The sequence below is a fragment of the Chiloscyllium plagiosum genome, unplaced genomic scaffold, assembly GCF_037043375.1.
Source record: "Chiloscyllium plagiosum isolate Xiang-an unplaced genomic scaffold, Cpla_swu_hap1 HiC_scaffold_31, whole genome shotgun sequence".
Classification (NCBI taxonomy): Eukaryota; Metazoa; Chordata; class Chondrichthyes; order Orectolobiformes; family Hemiscylliidae; genus Chiloscyllium; species Chiloscyllium plagiosum.
Window position 1 is genome coordinate 40,064,940 of NW_028270169.1, and position 10,938 is coordinate 40,075,877.

The 10,938-nt window shown below is 48.1% G+C and overlaps 1 long non-coding RNA gene across 1 annotated transcript in view; it reads right to left on the bottom strand.

Annotated features, from left to right (window-relative positions):
• Positions 1-10,938, bottom strand: part of LOC148141902 (uncharacterized) — a 93,939-nt gene that overhangs the window by 55,480 nt on the left and 27,521 nt on the right. The window lies entirely within an intron of this gene.

Sequence of the window (10,938 nt, forward strand, 5' to 3'; positions counted from 1 at the left end):
TGAATTATCTTTATTGTCACATGTATTCAAATGAGTAAAGCCAAAAATTTACAGTCACTGCATTACAGCATTATCTTAGGCATAAAGTTACCTAGAAACAGATACTCATGATCAAATCCTTAGGAACCAAATTCTTAGGAAAGGAATAAATAGTCTAGCATCCAAAGTCAAAGGAATAAATTTTAAAAATAAATAACAAGTTCAGAATACCAGTCTTTCTGACCCCATCAATGCTAGCACATAGCATCAAGGGAGACTTCCACTGCCTTGCCACCGCTTAAGCCAACCACACCAACATAGGAGTTGCCCCACTTTACGCAGCATCTTTTTGCTGTTGGGCTCACTTTGTGTTGCTGCTGGACGCACACTCATATCACAGCCAAGCATCTCTGGCTCTGGTGCCAGGCTAAACCGCTGCCAGGCCACATGTCCCGTACTGGCTGCAAATGTTGCTTAACCAGTGCTGAGATCTTGAAGAGTCCACTGCCGCCGGTGCTGCCGTCCCTATTTGCAGGAGGATAGTTTCTGCTCTATGCCCGAACAACGAGAGGACAATCCCGCTGCTGCTGCTGCCTCTATCCCCGAACACCAGTAGGACAATCCCGCTGCTGCTGGCATTGTACCCGAACACCGGGAGGACAATCCCATTGCTGCTGGCATTGTCCCCGAACACCAGGAGGACAATCCCGCTGCTGCTGCCTCTGTCCCCGAACACCAGGAGGACAATCCCACTGCTGCTGCCTTTGTTTCCGAACAACGGGAGGACTATCCCGCTGCTGCTGCCTCTGTCCCCAAACACCAGGAGGACAATCCCACTGCTGCTGCTGGCATTGTCCCCGAACACCGGGAGGACAATCCCGCTGCTGCTAGCACTGTCCCCGAACACCGGGGGGACAATCCCACTGCTGCTGCTGCCTCTGTCCCCGAACACCGGGAGGACAATCCACTGCTGCTGCTGGCACTGTCCCCGAACACCGGGAGGACAATCCCGCTGCTGCTAGCACTGTCCCTGAACACCGGGAGGACAATCCCGCTGCTGCTAGCACTGTCCCCGAACACCGGGAGGACAATCCCGCTGCTGCTGCTGCCTCTGTCCCCGAACACCGGGAGGACAATCCCACTGCTGCTGCCTCTGTCCCCGAACACCGGGAGGACAATCCCACTGCTGCTGCCTCTGTCCCCGAACACCGGGAGGACAATCCCACTGCTGCTGCCTCTGTCCCCGAACACGGAGAGGACAATCCCGCTGCTGCTGCCACTGTCCTGAACACCGGGAGGACAATCCCACTGCTGCTGCTGCCTCTGTTCCCGAACACCGGGAGGACAATCCCACTGCTGTTGGCACTGTCCCCGAACACCGGGAGGACAATCCCACTGCTGCTGGCACTGTCCCCGAACACCGGGAGGACAATCCCACTGCTGCTGCTGCCTCTGTCCCCGAACACCGGGAGGACAATCCCACTGCTGCTGCTGCCTCTGTCCCCGAACACCGGGAGGACAATCCCACTGCTGCTGCCTCTGTCCCCGAACACGGAGAGGACAATCCCGCTGCTGCTGCCTCTGTCCCCGAACACCGGGAGGACAATCCCACTGCTGCTGCCTCTGTCCCCGAACACCGGGAGGACAATCCCACTGCTGCTGCCTCTGTCCCCGAACACCGGGAGGACAATCCCGCTGCTGCTGCCTCTGTCCCCGAACACGGAGAGGACAATCCCGCTGCTGCTGGCACTGTCCCGAACACCGGGAGGACAATCACTGCTGCTGCTGCCTCTGTTCCCGAACACCGGGAGGACAATCCCACTGCTGTTGGCACTGTCCCCGAACACCGGGAGGACAATCCCACTGCTGCTGGCACTGTCCCCGAACACCGGGAGGACAATCCCACTGCTGCTGCTGCCTCTGTCCCCGAACACCGGGAGGACAATCCCACTGCTGCTGCTGCCTCTGTTCCCGAACACCGGGAGGACAATCCCACTGCTGCTGCCTCTGTCCCCGAACACGGAGAGGACAATCCCGCTGCTGCTGCCTCTGTCCCCGAACACGGAGAGGACAATCCCGCTGCTGCTGGCACTGTCCCGAACACCGGGAGGACAATCCCACTGCTGCTGCTGCCTCTGTTCCCGAACACCGGGAGGACAATCCCACTGCTGTTGGCACTGTCCCCGAACACCGGGAGGACAATCACACTGCTGCTGGCACTGTCCCCGAACACCGGGAGGACAATCCCGCTGCTGCTGCCTCTGTTCCCGAACACCGGGAGGACAATCCCGCTGCTGCTGCCTCTGTCCCCGAACACGGGGAGAACAATCCCACTGCTGCTGGCACTGTCCCCGAACACCGGGAGGACAATCCCGCTGCTGCTGCCACTGTCCCCGAACACTGGCAGGACAATCCCGCTGCTGCTGGCACAGTCCCCGAACACCGGGAAGACAATCCCGCTGCTGCTGGCACAGGCCCCGAACAATAGGAGGACAATCCCACTGCTGCTGGCACTGTCCCCGAACACCAGGAGGACAATCCTGCTGCTGCTGGCACTGTCCCCGAACACCGGGAGGACAATCCCGCTGCTGCTGCCTCTGTCCCCGAACACCGGGGGGACAATCCCGCTGCTGCTGGCACAGTCCCCGAACACCAGGAGGACAATCCCGCTGCTGTTGGCACTGTCCCCGAACACCGGGAGGACAATCCCGCTGCTGCTGCTGGCACTGTCCACGAACACCGGGAGGACAATCCCGCTGCTGCTGCCTCTGTCCCCGAACACCGGGAGGACAATCCCGCTGCTGCTGCCACTGTCCCCGAACACTGGCAGGACAATCCCGCTGCTGCTGGCACAGTCCCCGAACACCGGGAGGACAATCTCGCTGCTGCTGGCACAGTCCCCGAACACCAGGAGGACAATCCCGCTGCTGTTGGCACTGTCCCCGAACACCGGGAGGACAATCCTGCTGCTGCTGGCACTGTCCCCGAACACCGGGAGGACAATCCTGCTGCTGCTGGCACTGTCCCCGAACACCGGGAGGACAATCCTGCTGCTGTTGGCACTGTCCCCGAACACCGGGAGGACAATCCTGCTGCTGCTGGCACTGTCCCCGAACACCGGGAGGACAATCCTGCTGCTACTGGCACTGTCCCCGAACACCGGGAGGACAATCCTGCTGCTGTTGGCACTGTCCCCGAACACCGGGAGGACAATCCTGCTGCTGTTGGCACTGTCCCCGAACACCGGGAGGACAATCCCACTGCTGCTGGCACTGTCCCCGAACACCGGGAGGACATTCCCGCTGCTGCTGCTGCCTCTGTCCCCGAACACCGGGAGGACAATCCCGCTGCTGCTGCTACCTCAGTCCCCGAACACCGGGAGGACAATCCCACTGCTGCTGGCACTGTCCCCAAACACCGGGAGGACAATCCCGCTGCTGCTGCCTCTGTCCCCGAACACCGGGAGGACAATCCCACTGCTGCTGGCACTGTCCCCGAATACCAGGAGGACAATCCCGCTGCTGCTGCTGCCTCTGTCCCCGAACACCAGGAGGACAATTCTGCTGCTGCTGGCACTGTCCCCAAACACCGGTAGGACAATCCCGCTGCTGCTGCTGCCTCTGTCCCCGAACACCGGGAGGACGATCCCACAGCTGCTGGCACTGTCCCTGAACACCGGGAGGACAATCCCGCTGCTGCTGGCACTGTCCCCGATCATGGAGAGGACAATCCCACTGCTGGTGCTGCCACCGACCCCGAACTCCGGGAGGACAATCCCGTAGCTACTTGACAACACTACATTGGACAAACAGGCAGAAAAATAGCCACCCGGATACATAACCATCAACTACCCACAAAAGAACATGACCCTCTCTCACTAGTATCTTTATATACAGATCAGGAATGATACCACTTCGACTGGGACAACACATCCATCCTAGGACAAGCCAAAGAGAGATACACACGAGAATTCCTCAAAGTATGGCATTCCAACCGGAACTCTATCAACAAACACATTGACTTGGATCCCATTTACCACCCGCTGAGAAAAAGAACAGGAAATGACATCACCGTAGGAAATGATGCCACCACAGGAAATGACATCACCCATCCAAGGTAACTCAACATATAAATAGAAAGCAGGATACACCACCAGTGCTTCATTCAGAGGCTCACTGAAGATGTTACCTAGTATGGTGACGAAACGCCTGAAAACGAATGTTCCAGCTCAGCGAGCAAACCTACATCTAAATCCTTGTAAATCTTTTCGGTATACTTTCAAGTTTCACCACATCCTTCCTATAGCAGTGAGATTAGAATTCCACACAATATTCCAAAAGTGGCCTAACCAATGTGCTGTACAGCTGCAACATGACCTTCCAACTCCTATACTCAATGCTCTGACCAATAAAGATAAGTATACCAAACGCCTTCTTCACTATCCTACCCACCTGTGACTCCACTTTCAAGAAACTATGAACCTGCACTCCAAGGTCTCTTTGTTCAGCAACACTCTCTAGGACCTTACCATTAAGTATATAAGTCCTGCCCTGATTTGTCTTTCCAAAATGCAGCACCTCACATTTATCTAAATTAAATTCTATCTGTTACTCTTTGGTCTCCAGACCATCTGATCAAGGTCCTGTTGTACTCAGAGGTAACCTTCTTCGCTGTCCACTACACCTCCAATTTTGGTGTCTACTGCAAACTCACTAATCATAACTCCCAAGTGAATATCAAAATCATTTATAGAAATGATGAAAAGCAGTGGACCCAGCACTGATCTTTGTGGCACGCCACTAGTCACAGGCCTCCAGTTTGAAAAGCAACCCTCCACCATCACCCTCTGTCTCCTACCTTCAAACTAGTTCTGTATCCAAATTTCTTGTTCTTTCTCTATTCCAAGTGATCTAACCTTGCTAACCAATCTACCATATAGAATCTTGTCGAATGCCTCACTTAAGTCCATATCAATCACGTGATTCTGCCTTCATCAATCTTCTTTGTTACTTCTTCAAAAAACTCAATTAATTTAGTGAGACATGATTTCGCACACACAAAGCCATGTTAACTGTCCCTAATCAGTCCATGCCTTTCCAAATACATGTCAATCCTGTCTTTTGTTTAAACTTGCTCTAATAAAGCTAATGTAATAATAGTAAATTGTTCATTCTTTTGTTTAAGCTATAAAGTTGGTGTCTGCTATTGATTATTCACAAAGTCCAATCTTGGTTATTCAGAATGTCTGGTGAGGAATCACTGGGGTCAATTTTAAGAGTCTTTGAGTGTTTTAACTTCATTGTGCTGTGCATACACAGACAGGAACGCTAATTTGTTTTGATTCCCTATCTTTGTGTCATAACACTATTAACTGGAAATGTCTCTGCTCTTTGCCATTTCCAGTACCTTTCTATGTTTAAATTGGCATTTCAATTGGGTTCCAAAAAACAGATGAGAGGATGGATTCCTCCTACTGAGTTATACAATGTCACAAAAAGTACAATATGTTCCTCATACCAAAAAGGAAAGTGATTGTTCGGATTAAAAATTCAACATGTTACCCTCCTTCAGAGAACATTGTGATGAAAGATAATTTATGTTTATTCTCTGGGCTGCTTCTCGTAAGAAATGCTTAAAATAACATGTCAGATTAAAACATACCTCAGTGTTATCACTTGTGTTAATTATAGAATTATGAGGAAGCAAAAAAAATTCAAAAGAATTTCCAAGAAGAAATATTTCATTTTACCAGCATTGAGTTTACAATCTATTTGAAAAATATCTTGCATTTCTGGTAGAGTTTTAAAAATTGTAAGGATACACATTCACGGAGACAGAATGCACGAAATGCCCGACTGATTGTGCCCAACCCTTTGCAGATAATGCCTTTGACTGACTGTGAAGGTACTTTCTGATTGATCATAGATCCCTTGACTCAAGCAAAGACTACCCTTTGATTTTAAGGCATGACCATTTGGTTGAAACTTATGCAGTGTGTTTGCTGTGTAAGCTGTTGGCACATGTTTGTCCAACTCATCCATGCCGACCAGATATCTGAACTTATCTAGGCCCATTTGCCAGCACTTGGCCCATATTCATCTAATCCCTTCCTATTCATATATCCATCCAGATGCCTTTTAAATGTTGTAATTGTACCAGTCTCCACCACTTGCCCTGGCAGCTCATTCCATACATTCCATACACCCTTTGCGTGAAAACGTTGTCCCTTAGGTCCCTTTTAAATTTTTCCCCTCTGACCCTAAACTTATGCCCTCTAGTTCTGGACTCCCCCACCCCAGGGAAAAGAGCTTGTCTATTTATCCTATCCATGCCCCTCATGATTTTATAAACCTCTATAAAGTCACCCCTCAGTCTCCAATGTTCCAGGAAAAATAGCCCCAGTCTATTCAGCCTCTCCCTATAGCTCAAACCCTCCAACCCTGGCAACATCCTTGTAAATCTTTTTGGTACACTTACAAGTTTCACAACATCCTTCCTATAGCAGGGAGGTTAGAATTCCACACAATATTCCAAAAGTGGCCTAACCAATGTCCTGTACAGCTGCAATATGACCTCCCAACTCCTATACTCAATGCTCTAACCATTAAAGGAAAGTATACCAAACGCCTTCTTCACTATACTACCTACCTGTGACTCCACTTTCAAGAAATTATGAGCCTGCACTCCAAGGTCTCTTTGTTCAGCAACACTCCCCAACACCTTACCATCAAGTGTATAAATCCTGCCCTGGTTTGCCTTTCCAAAATGCAACACCTCACATTTATCTAAAATAAACTCCATCAGCCACTCCTCAGCCCATTAGCCCATCTGATCAAGATCCCGCTGTACTTTGAGGTAACCATCTTCACTTTCCACGACGCCTCCAATTTTGGCGTCACATGCAAACTTATTAACTATACCTCCTATGTTCACGTCCAAACATTCATATAGATGACAAAAAGCAATGGACCCAGCACTGATCCTTGTGGCACTCCACTAGTAACAGGCCTCCAATCTGAAAGGCAACCCTCCACCACCACCCTCTGTCTTCTACCTTTGAGCCAGTTCTGTATCCAAATGGCTAGTTCTCTCTTTTTTCCATGTGATCTAATTTTGCTAACCAGTCTACCGTGAGAAACTTGTCGAACATCTTATTGAAGTCCATATAGATCACGTCCACTGCTCCGTATAATTCCCTTCGGCTTTCAACTTTATCCTTCACTTATTATTTCTACAATTTTGGAGTTTTTAGCTACAAGATGTACTTCTGTCATGGTTGTTTTTGATTCTGTGGGAACTTGTTGAGATAAAACATGGTCAGGTGGGTGTGCTTCTGTTTACTTGTTGTGTAGCTTATGTCTATCACCATATTGTTGAGGGCAATAGCAGTGAATATGTGTGAGCACCAGAAGTATTCAAAATAGACAGACTGTAATACCAGATAGCATGTAACTCTGACTAATACCATCTCTTCGTTACAAACAACTGAACAGACACTCAATAACATGAGGCAAGCCCTATCAGAATGACTTCAGGTTGGCTCACTAAAGGTTGATTAAATCAGTAAAAAAAAGTATTGCTGTATATTGGAATGGTATCGTGTGCTTCTGTGCATACCTCTTACTCCTAGTCATTCAGACTATTGTTGTAATCTCCTTGGGTTGCAGGATCAAAGAGAGATAGAGCTGAGGCAACAAAGAAAATAAGTTTTTCATGGAGAAAACAGGAGGACTTTCAGCAAGAGGTTGCATCCTTTAAGTTGATTTGAAAGTACTTCTATCTGCACCTTAATCAGACCAGCTCCATTTCACAAGGAAAGCTCCTAGAGCCATCCCACCTCTTCGAACCAGATCTGCAGCTTCAGATGCAGGACCTCGTTTCTCTATGCACAGATGCTGCCTGGCATGCTGAGTATTTTGAGCATTTCCGATTTATGTTTCAGGTTTCCACATTGGCATACTTTGCCAATGATATCGTATGTTCCAAGACAGACATTTGTAAGTCTGCTCACTTCAACTCAAAAGAGAAAATGTCTATCATTCTGTTAGAGATTCATAGTTACCACAGTTGGATTTAGAATCATAGAGTCATACAGCATGGAAACAGTCCGTGCCAATCATGATCCCAAACTAAACAGGTTCCACGTGCCTCCTCCTGGCCCATATCCTTCCAAACCTTTCCTATTTATGTACTTGACCAAATGTATTTTAAACATTGCAATTGTAACCACATCCCCCATGTCCTTAGGTAGTTCATTCCACACATGAATCACCTTCTGTGTAAATGATTTGCCCGCAGATCTTTTAAATCTCTCTCCTCTAACCTTAAAAATGTACCTTTTAGCCTTGAAATTGTCCATCATATGGAAAAGACAGCTACCATGAACACTACCCAGTTTCCTTTTTTGTAAATGCTCACAACTGTGGCATCTCGGAGCTCTTCCAGGATGCTCTCCTCCTTCCATAAAAGGCAGACAGTGTTATGTGCAGCAGGACCTCTTTGCCTCCACATTTCAATGTTTCAGAGATACCATCTGGTCCGGCAGCCTCATTTTACTTTAGCTAGCAGACGGCCTTCACTACTTGGTGCAGGGCTGGGGTGTTGTTCAGCTTGTAGCAGTGTAGTGTGCTGTGGAATGCATTCAAGGATGCTCGAATCTACTAGAGGCCCCTGATTGAGGAGGCCTCTAGTAGAGGCCCCCCCAACCTCCCCCATGTTGTTTGATGGCTTCTTTGTGTTTAGTAAGAGTCACTTCATCCTTGGCCAGCAGTGGGGTGGGGCCTTGGGTGCTTGCTCCATAAGTGATCTTAACAGCACAGTAGAAACCCTGCAGACCATGGTTGTCAACCAAATTTTGGGTTTGCAGTGCTTTTTCCACCCACCATCTATTCTTTATGTCACAGGTTTGTTGTTGGATCTCGGCCTTTAGTCACCTGTCGGCCTTCCTTTTCTGTTCCAAGTGCAGTTGTTATTTTACAATCCGAAATACCATCCACCTCTGACTTTTAACTACAGGGGAACCTCAGCTGTCGACCGTTGGAAAGTCCTCCTCAAGCATCCTCTCCCTGTGGCTGAGGAACTCCCAGCTCATTGGCGCAGATCAAGATTCTTCGATAATTTTCTTCTCTGTCTACTACACCACCAATTTTGGTGTCATCTGCAAACTTAGTAAGCCATGCCTCCTATATTCTCATCCAAATAATTTATGTAAATGATGAACAACAAGTGGACCCAGCACCTATCCTTGTGGCACACCACTGATCACAGGCCTCCAGTCTGAACAACCCTCTATCACCACCCACTGTCTCCTACGATCAAGCCAATTTTGTATCCAATTGGCTAGCTCTGCCTAGATCCCAAGTGATCGAGCTTTACTAACCAGCCAACGGTTACTGTTTTACCTTCATCTGTCTTCTTGGTCACCCCTTTAAAAAATTGAATCAAATTTGTGAGTCACTATTTCCCAACTCAAAGCCATTCTGACTATCCCTAATCTGTCCTTGCCTTTCCAAATGCATGTAGATTCTGTCTGTCTGAATCCCCTCTAATAAATTACCCACCACAGACATTAGGCTCACTGGTGTGTAGTTCTCTCGCTTTTCCAGACAGCCTTTCTTAAATAATGGCATAACATTAGCCACCCTCCAGTTTTCTGGCTCCTCATCTGTGACTGCTGATGACACAAATAACACTACTAGGGGCCCTGCAATTTCTTCCCTGGCTTCCTATAATGTCCTGGGATATACTTGATCAGCTACCAGGGATTTATCTACCATTAAGTGAAAATTGGCCCTGTTAAAATTGCCCATAGTGTTCAGGGATGTGTAGGTTAGGTGCATTAGTCAGGGGTAAATGTAAGGGAATGGATCTGGGTGGGTTACTCTTCAGTGGGTCGGTGTGGACTTGTTGGGCCGAAGGGCCTGTTTCCACACTGTAGGAATTCTATATCTATATGTATTATGCACCTCCTCCTCTGTAATGTGGACTCTTTTCAAGATATTACTTCCTAATTCGCTGAGCTCCCTAGCTTCAATGTCTTTCCATGGATATCCCACAAATGTTTAAAGTGGAACAATGGATGAAAAGGGTCTGTGCTCTATTGCCAGTGTATTAACTGTATTTTATTGCAAAGAATAAGTCACAGACCATAGAGATGTACAGCATGGAAACAGACCCTTCGGTCCAATTCGATCAGATACCCTAAACAAATCTAATCTCATTTGCCAGCACTTAGCCCATATTCCGCCAAACCCTTCTTATTCATATACCCATGCCAGATGCCTTTTAAATGTTGCAATTATACCAGCTCCCACCACTACCTCTGGCAGCACATTCCATATGGGTACCACCCTCTGCACGAAAAGGTTGAATTTTAGAGTCCCTTTTAAATTTTTCTCCTCTTATCCTAAACCTATGTCCTCTAGTTCTGGACTCCCTCAACCCAGGGAAAAACCTTGTCTATTTATACTATCCATGCCCCTCACGATTTTATAAATCTCTACAGGATCACCCCTCAGCTCCACGGAAAAGAGCCCCTGCTTATTCAGCCTCTCCTTTTAGGTCAAACATGCCAACATCCTGGCAACATCCTTGTAAATCTTTTCTGAACCCTTTCAAGTTTCACAACATCCTTCTGATATGAGGGACACCAGAATTGCACACAGTATTCCAAAAGTGGCCTAACCAATGTCCTGTACGGCTACAACATGATATCCCAACTCCTGTACTTGATGCTCAAATCAATGAAGGAAAGCATACCAAACACTGCCTTCATTATCCAATCCACCTGCGACTCCACTTTCAAGGAACTATAAACCTGCACTCCAAGGTTTCTTTGTTCAGCTTAGGTATTTAATACCTAGCTCAGATTTTATTACAATGTATAAAAATAATATCTGGCTTAAACCAATTGCTTGTACTCTGCTCCCTCAATCCTAAATTTTTTCTCTCATCTATTAT